Consider the following 9,463-nt stretch of genomic DNA (forward strand, 5'->3'; position numbering starts at 1 on the left):
AGCGTACTTGATTTTGCAGGGGATCACACATTTAAAACACTCGTTGATGTGGTCCAGGCCGGGCGCGTATTTCAAAAAATGTCCTTCGGCGTCAAGCACGTAAAAATGCAGCTCACTCACCTCAATACAATGTACATCAAAGCTGCCCCCGGAGAAATACCATAAGCTACCATGCGCCCGTCAGTGGCTGGCGATCGATTCTCCGGTGGGTTCGTCTTTTAGCTAATACTTGCGATCACATTACGGCAAAACAAGCCCTCGTGCTGGGTATCGGGTAGCGCCTTCAAGCTGTATGCATCCTCGGACAAGATTCCTCCAGAAAAGAGATGCCCGTGCACTCAGGTTTCCAAGCGCGGGATCCTGCGCGAATTGCGCTCCTTTAGCACCGAGAAATGTCAGCGACTCTCAGCATCCTCCGAAGCCTTTCCAGCAAATTGGGTATCGTGTATCTGCGCCTAAGGCGTCACAGAAAACCCGGTTTGTGCACAGTTGTGGTAGCGCAGTTTGAAATAGGAGCTTTGCAGCGTCAGTCCCCATCGCGCAAGTCTCCCGCAAGACTCACGGTGGCGGGAAAACCGCGTTACGGCCACGTGATCGGCCTTCATTGTGAATTTGATCCCCTCTATCTATATTTCAAACTTTTGAAACACGTAAATATGGCCAGACAGTCTTTTTCGTGTACGAGTAGTTTCGCTGTGCAGGCGCCCGCGCCCGGTTCACAAAAGCCACCGGTCGCATTTGTTCGGTCTTCGTCGGAACGATAACTGTCACTGCGCCTAAATCAGTCGCATCCGTCTGGATTACACTTGTTCGGTTGTGCGAGTGGGCATCAGTGCTTCTAGGACATAGGTATGGCGGTGGTGCTCTTAGGCAGCATCAACGTATAGTGTGTCCGAATAGGAAGGGAATGTTTGCCATTGTACTGTGCACTCCCGCAACGATGGGGCGCGTGGTGGGTGAGGTGTATGTTGCGTGGGAGAAGGGGAGATAAAGATCTCAATATCTAGGAGGATGGCAATGTACTCAAGCAGAACCCAGATGTCATAAGGTATGTAAAATTCTCTGGCTTCTCAGCAGTAAATAAAACGTCCCCTATTCAGAAAAACGACGCAATGTTCTTTGCCAAACTATTTTGGTTAATAACTACTAAATACCTTCTGATAAAATTTGGGCCAAATTTTAGAACAAATATTCATTGTCCTTTCCTAGCAGAAATTGCACTACTAGAAACGTTTCCTTTTTTACATCATCAGTCAGCAAAGAATAAAATTAATTTAGGCGCGACCAAAATTCAAAATACATTATAGCTCTTCCAAGTTATTTTTTTGAAATCTTCGTTTATGAGTGTACGACATCTTGTATGACGTCCTGCATCACTGTTAGTGAAACCAAAACCACGCGTTTTAATGGTAGATATTCGGAAGACTTTCAAGTGGGAAATTCGGTGCAAGCTCATATTGAACGATGGTCGCAAAGCCGAAGGACTTCGGAAAAGAGTTATTGAGGTGACCGGCTCAACCATGCTCAATCTCAATACCTTTTTGACATCCTGTCGTCTTCGCGCTGCGCAATCATTACGAAAAAAGAAAGTGCATCGAGCCGTGCTTTAGGCTTCTGATGGAGACGAACATGCACAGGTATAAAAAGTAGATTGAGGTAAAAGGGGAGAACCTAAAACGAAATATCTAAGACAAGAGTATAATACCAACCAGTTTCGATCAAAAAAGGTTCATTGTTTTTGCTCCGCAATCAACTTGAGGCGCATCTGAGCAACGAAACACAAGGGGACAAGTGATGTGCGAATGATGATGTGCGAATGATGACCAGTCAAATGATGTGCGAATGCTCAGTAACACAGTTACCTAAATCATACTCGCTCAAGGACAGTGAGATTTTTGTGACCTAAAATTTGCGCCTATTTCAAGGGCGAACTATCACAAGCTTACGTTTCGCAGTATCGCTCAAGGAGCATAACAGCTGAAATGAAAACACAGCCATATAGGCACACAGAGTTCACAAGGAGACACAGGTGCGGGTACGCATTCATTGTAAGCGCCAAGATCTTCTCACCTACCCGGTGGATGTCGAACCGGTCGGTTTGTCCAATAGATTTTTTTTTGAAGCTCATTTCTATCTTCACACAACAGTCACCACCTAGGGCAAAAAAATATGTGGTAAAGTTTAAAATGTTAGAAGTTATCAAAATATTGTGAATTGCAGTGGTTTCTTTTTTTGCGGAGCTTTCCGCGAGGTATGAGGTAGTTTGATTTACCGGAGAAACACTTGCTACTTGTACACGGCTCATCGCTCTGAGGTGTGATTGTCATTCTTGGACGTCAATCCCTCCATGTTGTGGTGGAGGGGGGGGGGGTTGTCATCCCAATGCGGTACCCAGCATCACATCTCAGCGGCGTAGACGGAGCCTCCAAGGATAACAAAGCGGCGTATGCAAGCCCCAGCCCAGCCGAGACCGAAACAAGGTGGTGTCCCCCTCCTCGTGTCCCCAGCCCCAAAGAACCAATTGAAGACCTGCCGAGACGAGCCGGGCCAAGACACGCCGAACATGTGTCCCCCCACCATTTCGTCCTACTTGACTTCAGGACTTTAGGCTCATCATAGCGGCTGAAGCCGTTGCTGTTGCTGGGCAAGGTATAATCAACGCCTTTGTCGTCACCAGTGGCGGCCAGCGATTTCTCTGCATTTTTCATCACAGCACTGAACCGCATTAAGTCGCCAATTTGCCTCGGTGTCGATCGGAGCAGCCGTCATCAACAGGGGGGATGAGAAATGGCATGAAACAGGACAATACCCGTGCCGCCGTGGCCCACCAACAAATAACGACAAGGAAGAAGCTCGGTCCGGGACCCAGCCAGCCCGGGCTGAGTTGTCGCTGCATGTAAATAGTTCTTCACTTCAGATAAATATATCGCTTCATCACCGCATGGTTCGTGTCGTCTGCCGCCACGTTACAGTGTGGTAAAGAAAAGACGCGGACGTGCGCTGTGCACCGTTGTACTATGGTTATCTTATACCGAAGAAGACGAAGACGGTTGGCATGGGGTATTGCTCGAGCTCTGATGGCCGAATTGTAAATAGTGGCATATGTTTCGCTAAAAACATCACTTCAGCAACGACCATGCCTAATATCATCCGTCCCACCGCCGCTTAACGCGTTATGGTTGAGGTGGCCGTTCTTAAGCCCATCGCAGTCCTCCAGCTACGCCTGTCTCAGTTCGTTGAGCGTCCACCGCAAGGCTCTATATTCAAGACAGTCCGCCCCAGCCCCGCTGATACCTTGGCCTGAGTATTGCCCATCTCAGTATCCCCTGCTGTGATCGGACGAGACCAGCGGACCTGACTAGCCGCGACCAGACCTGAAGCCAATGACGTTCCCCTGCCCAATTCTCCGGCGCGATTTCAAAGGCTTTGATGTTCCTTCATGGCTTTTCTGGGAACGTTCATCAACCGATTGTCGTCATCATTGGCGGCAAGGTCTTCACTGTTCAGATTCATTGCATCTTCTGTCCACTGGTTTATTGACTATGGCCTTGACTGGGATGGTAGCCTGTGTTAGGGGGGTGTAATGAGAAGGCCAAGAAGTGGACACTGGAGCGTAGTGCGATGGTCATCTGATACCAACGATGACGAAGGCGGTTGGCGTGGGGCATTGCACGATCTGTGGTGGCCGAATTGGAAATAAGTTGCACCTCTTTATGCATATTGATCGCTTCAGCATCGACCATAGTTCATGTCATCCTCCCCACCGCAACGTCACAGTATTAACAGGGAAGCTGTAAAGCAAACTGAATTTTTTTACCTGCGCAGTTAAATATATCAAAACATAGCCAAGCGCGTGCACTCGAGCACGCGTCTTGTGGTGGGCACTCGGAAGTTAGGAAAACCAAGAAAATGCTGAACGCTCGGGCGTGGGTGCCCCGCCATCACCGGCTAGCATCCTCGGCGCATGTTAAGCCAAGTATACCCACTTAGGGAGGTCGTCCCAGACAGCGGCGACCGCTCGGCCAGGGAAAAAGAGGAAATTCCGAACTTTTATGTGTGCGTGCCTCGCAGCGACAACTCACAGTCCCCGCCGCATGTTTCCAAGACGGACATATCACTTAAAAAGATTGACCAATTATTTACCCAAACACTCCATCGCTCGACGTAATTGTGGCAACACTTGCTCAAAACCAGAGAGCACGCCGTAGTGTACGCCCCTCCAAAGAGATATCTAATTATCATCACTTCCAGAAAAATAAAAGTAGCCTAAAATAGCAGCAATGATGATAAGGGAGAGGTTGTTGCAGCTGCGAAGAAAAAGCAAATCGGCTCCAATCTAGGACTAAAACCTGGGGATAGTTGTGAAGGTTGCTTACAGCTTTGCTATGTTCAACTCTTGTGCGTCATTTTTTTGTCAACACTCCAATTCGTCTGGGCTGATAACTCTCCCACTACTATGCATTTTCTATGCATATCGCATCGCTATCTTTTCAATGGGTCTTCGAACAAACTAATCTGTCGGTGTGTCAAGGCCACCTTTTTCAACATTAGTGGCGTCGCCCATAAGGTTATCCGAATAGAAATATTACGGCCAATATTGCGCCAGTGCTTAATGAATGAAAATGCAGGGTTCTGGGGAATAAGTAGAAACGCCAAAAGCAGCCAACCCATTACATTAAGTTTTTATAATTACAGCTAACCTGACGTGCACATGGGTATAGTAATGAGTAAATGATAATTTAGCCCAGCTAAAGCTGACTAAGCTGTCCGGCAGCATTCGTACCCGGACAACGCGACTGCTACTTGCGGAGTAACCCGTTCAAGTCACTACGTTGATTGTGCTATTGGTATTTGGGATAAACGGGTCGCAATAAATGGATAGCTGCACTAGTGCTGTCATATTCGTTTACAGGTCGCTTGTATTTTTTGCACCATGTAACCTAAAGCTCGATTTTGGATTTATGAAAAATCAACTAGCCCAATTATTTTTTTATGTTGGGAGTGAGTTGTCACTGGGCTTCTGTGGGCTGTTTACTTGCCAAACTAGCTATTTCTCTACGGAAGGCCTCATAAACTCCAAAAAAAATAGCCTGGTTCTCAAAAGATCCTGCAAGACAATCAATAAACGTTTTCGCTCTTTCCATCACGTCTGGAAGCATAGCGAAAGGTGAAGTTAACGCCAGCGATAAGCATCACTGCGTCAGTGGCCGGTCACGGCAGATACGTTTTACGCTTCTCGTTTGTTTTCTTGCATTTTTTTGAAATAGCTATCAAATGGGCTCAAGTCTGCAACTGAAGAAAAGCCAGCCGATAGAGGGTATACCTTGTGGGGATAGAATTGGAGTGGTCGAAGAACGCCAACACCGAGAAATGTCTGAGTTATTTGATGGGCATACAGACGTAGTCTTTGGCCGAGGACTTCGCGAACCCTGTTCTGTGTACCAGATGGGTCAGTTGACTGCCTTGTGTAAGCAATGAGAAGTTAGAAAAAAATAGAAAAGCGTTTCACGACTCATTTACAGCCACAGCCAAATGCATGATGTATCGATAAGCACTACAACTAGCTAAGATATATGTCGGCACAAGGTGTCGTTGCCCGTGTATCAAACAACCAAAATATTTTCAAAAACCGGGAAAGGTGTTGGGGAATTAAGCGAACGTTATTTGGTCACGGCAAACGCACGAAAAGTTGTTTATAAAACGGCTCAACGAATAGCCAGATTCGGGGATCTGGCATTAGGAGATCATTCCGTTATCTCAATGCCGCTCTTAAGGTCGCAGTTTACAGGCTGTTGGGGTAGACCACAGACGAAGACTAGCGATTTTTCGTACCGACCAATTAATTACGGCTCTGGTGACAGTTCTGCTTCAAATGGGTGCCTTCTAGGATGTCGTTCATTAAAAGGCAAAAGCCTCAAGCGCCACATTCTTGGATAAAGCAGCGTTTTGCCAGTGCCTCCTGTTCTAGTTTTCCGATCAAAGACAATCGCTTCCAAAAATCATTATTTATAACTTAAAAAGCCTATGTGATCAAGTTGCACTTCATCACGGCTGTGCAGAGAAGCAGCCCAGGGCTTTCCGTTACTGCTATATCACCAAAATCCTAGTGTAAGACAGAAAATGTCGTTGGTAATCCTTTCTTGGTGGCCCACACCACTCTAGATATTGCCGAGAAATCGGAACCTACGTGGACAATGTACCCGTTTAAAAAAAATTGCAATATTTTGAAGACTCAAGTCAAAGGTTAATACAACTTGCATTCCCGGTTCTGTCAGCGAATGGTACACACCAGGGCTCAACGAGTTATGATCCTAAATAATGTCGAATATTTTTTAGAAACAGAGAACTATGATCTATCTATAGAGCAAACGTGTGATTTATCTAAATTTCAAAGTAAATTTCTGTGATAATTTTTGTGAGATATTTCTACTTAAACTTGGGGAACAGTCCTGTACTGTACATTTCAATGTGTAAGTTTATTTTGTGACAGGTTACCGACGCAATTCAAACCAAGGAACTACTTTTGTGCCATACAGGGAAAGTAGTTTTGTAACTTTGGCAATTGCACAATCTAATCTAGCGTGGTTAGGTTCTCCAGCCTCTTGTGTAGGGAGCACACTAAAATCCTTCTTTATGTTTCTGCCCACAAGAATGTTAACCAATAAAAATTGGAGTTATCTCGCATTCAGAATGTCACTGGACCAAGATACACAGGAATTATGCACTTGATCACATGCCTCCGACACCATAGTCGCATAAACAAACTCCGTTGCCATCGTAAGTAGACATAGTGTGATCCACGGTAACGGATGCATGCCGAACTTTTAACGAACACCGCCAAAACACAAGAAAATGCCGCCCTGTGCAGGCGTACAGCGGCCCACCCCATCATACTTTCCAGCCCGCCAATACTCTGCGATATGTTCCCTATTACACGAAACGCTGCGAGGCTTAACTAGAAGTGATGATCAATGGGGTTACTGAGGCAGCTCTACACATGGGGACTGTGCACACGAACTAAGCCCCTGATGGTGACCGAATTGATGGCGCAATATACAATTATACGCAACTCTATGCTCTCACAGAGTTCTTGTTATTGGCCGACGTGAAGGCAGATAGGCCTGTGCGCTGAAATGTCGTAGGATTGCCAAATTGAAACCGAAACAAATATAATGCCAAACTACGATTGCATCTTCCAGTCTCTGTCACTGTTCTGCTTTCTGTTAGAGTGGCTCCAAGGAGATAATATGACTTACGTTTTCTTTTTTCTGGATTTACCTATAGTGGTGTGATGTCACCAGAAGAAGCAGTTCTGTAGGGTTTTTTTTTCTTTTCATAATATTTGCAAGTTCAGATGGCAACTGGTTTGTTGTGGTGTTAGACCTGTTATTCCATATTGAACATAAAGCTCGTATGCAACATTTCGTGAGTATACGTATCTGGCAAAATGCCTTTGAAATTAAGTAATCTGGGTTAACTTGTAGCTCCTTGTTCTGGTGCTATATAAATGTTTAAACTTCGGTTTTCACATCGCATTGTCTCCGGTGTTCACAGTAACCGACCTGATTTTTTGTTGAATTGAGGTACATATACTCGAGCGCTATATAATTGAACTTCACTTCAACTTCACTTCTACTTCTGCAGCAACGTCAAGATGAATCAAGTAATGAAGAATTAGAGTGTAATGCAAGTGTTACACAAGATGTATCTGGTAAATCTTGGACCCTCTTGCACTTTCACGGCGCTCGATGTATCTTTTAAATTTAATGCAAATGCTCGCTTCACGGAAGAACTAACAATGTTGCTTCTTACGAGTACAAAGGGATAAAATAGAACTGGTCAATTGCTGACTTATATACAAGGCAGGTCGTGTTTATACAGAAATGGTGGATGAGAACCTCATTGATTTTTTTCGTCAGTCAAGGAAGTTTTACATTCACTGACATAATTTGAAGTCTGGTGTTTCTTCCTGCTAATAGCACGTACCCTCATATTAGTCATAAATGTGCCTGTTCTTATTCGTGAGACGTAGGGTCACATATATTATTAATAATTTTTCTGAATGAACCTGCCTAGGCTAAATATATTTTCGCGCCGTTAGGCTTACCTCATTGTATAATACAGCTTCTGTACCCCATCGTCATCAGCATTATTATAAGCAACAACAGGCAAGCCGACTCAGGCCCACTGCAGTGTGAAGGGCTCTCTTATTGATTTCCAACCACTCCTGTGCTGCGCCGCTCGAATCCACTGTTGGACACTTAATTGTCGTGTTTCTTCCGTCCATCTTGCTATTGGCCTATCCCTTCTTCTAGACACGTCGTTTCGCATCCCCTCTCTAACGCTTATTTTTCAAGGGTTGTCAGTTTTTGTAACTACATGGCTCCAGGAAGCTCGCTTTCTCACCATGAGCATTGCTTTTATCACTGTCTGTTCAGTGACCCTTGAGCGAGTCTTACTTTGCTTTACAGATTTTTTAATAATGCGCCAAGTTTCCGCTTAGTATGTCATCACCGGCAGTACGCACCAGTTCTAGATCTTTTTTTCTGGGGATATTGGTATCTACTCTTTATTTGGGAGTGCTTTCCAAGCGCTCACAAGTCCATTGTGATGCGGGTTGTTGTGTGGATGAGGAGGTCAAGTTTAACTGGCAGAGAAGAAGCGAGGCACGTGACGTCAGACAAGGACAGACTCTATTCACGGGACAGAATTAGAAAAATACACAAATTAGAAAACTACACAAATTAACAAGGAGCTAATCTAATCCAAGAAATCAATGTCCGCCAAGACAATGTTCTTAACTAAAAAAAAGTTCCCGCTCACGGCTGGCAGTACTTGGTGGCAAGGAGCTGTGGCGGTACACTTGACTGGTGTGATGTCTGCAGGCGCTGTCCCCTTGACGTTGGCGCTGTCCGCCGCAAAGTCGGGTCCCGTGCGCTAGGCTCGGGGCGCTGCCGCGGTGCCCTTGTCAATGCCGGTGCTGCGACTGTGAGCGCTTCGGCCCGGGTGCTCCGTGGCCAGTCTCGGCTGGGCTGCCTCGATGTCCGCGGGGAAGATGCGGCTCGCAACGGAGGTTCCCCGAACGTTCTCGTCCGGCAGGTCGCTCCTCGAACCTCGTTCTTTCCGCTCTCGTGCCACGATCCTCCGGCTTCTTCCTTCTCTTTCTCTCCCGCGCCCTTCTTCGGCCTCCGCCCACACCTCGTCGTCCTCGCTTTTACATGCCGACTCCTGTCCGGTGAGCAGCGCCTCCTCACAGTTGCCCTCATCGGAAGAAGTGTTTTGGGGGAAAACACTTCCGGTGAGCAGTTGGTGGACTGGTACCAGTCCCTGGTGGTACTGGTCTGTTGGTCGACGCGCACTTCACTTGCAGTGGCTAATATAACTATCACACTTCCACGTCCGACACTCACTTTGATCCCTATCACACTACATAGCAATCTAGCACTTTCCTTTCATAAAATAA

The sequence above is a fragment of the Haemaphysalis longicornis genome, unplaced genomic scaffold (assembly GCF_048455015.1).
Source record: "Haemaphysalis longicornis isolate Haplotype H1 unplaced genomic scaffold, Haemaphysalis longicornis Haplotype H1 scaffold_5, whole genome shotgun sequence".
Taxonomy (NCBI): domain Eukaryota; kingdom Metazoa; phylum Arthropoda; class Arachnida; order Ixodida; family Ixodidae; genus Haemaphysalis; species Haemaphysalis longicornis.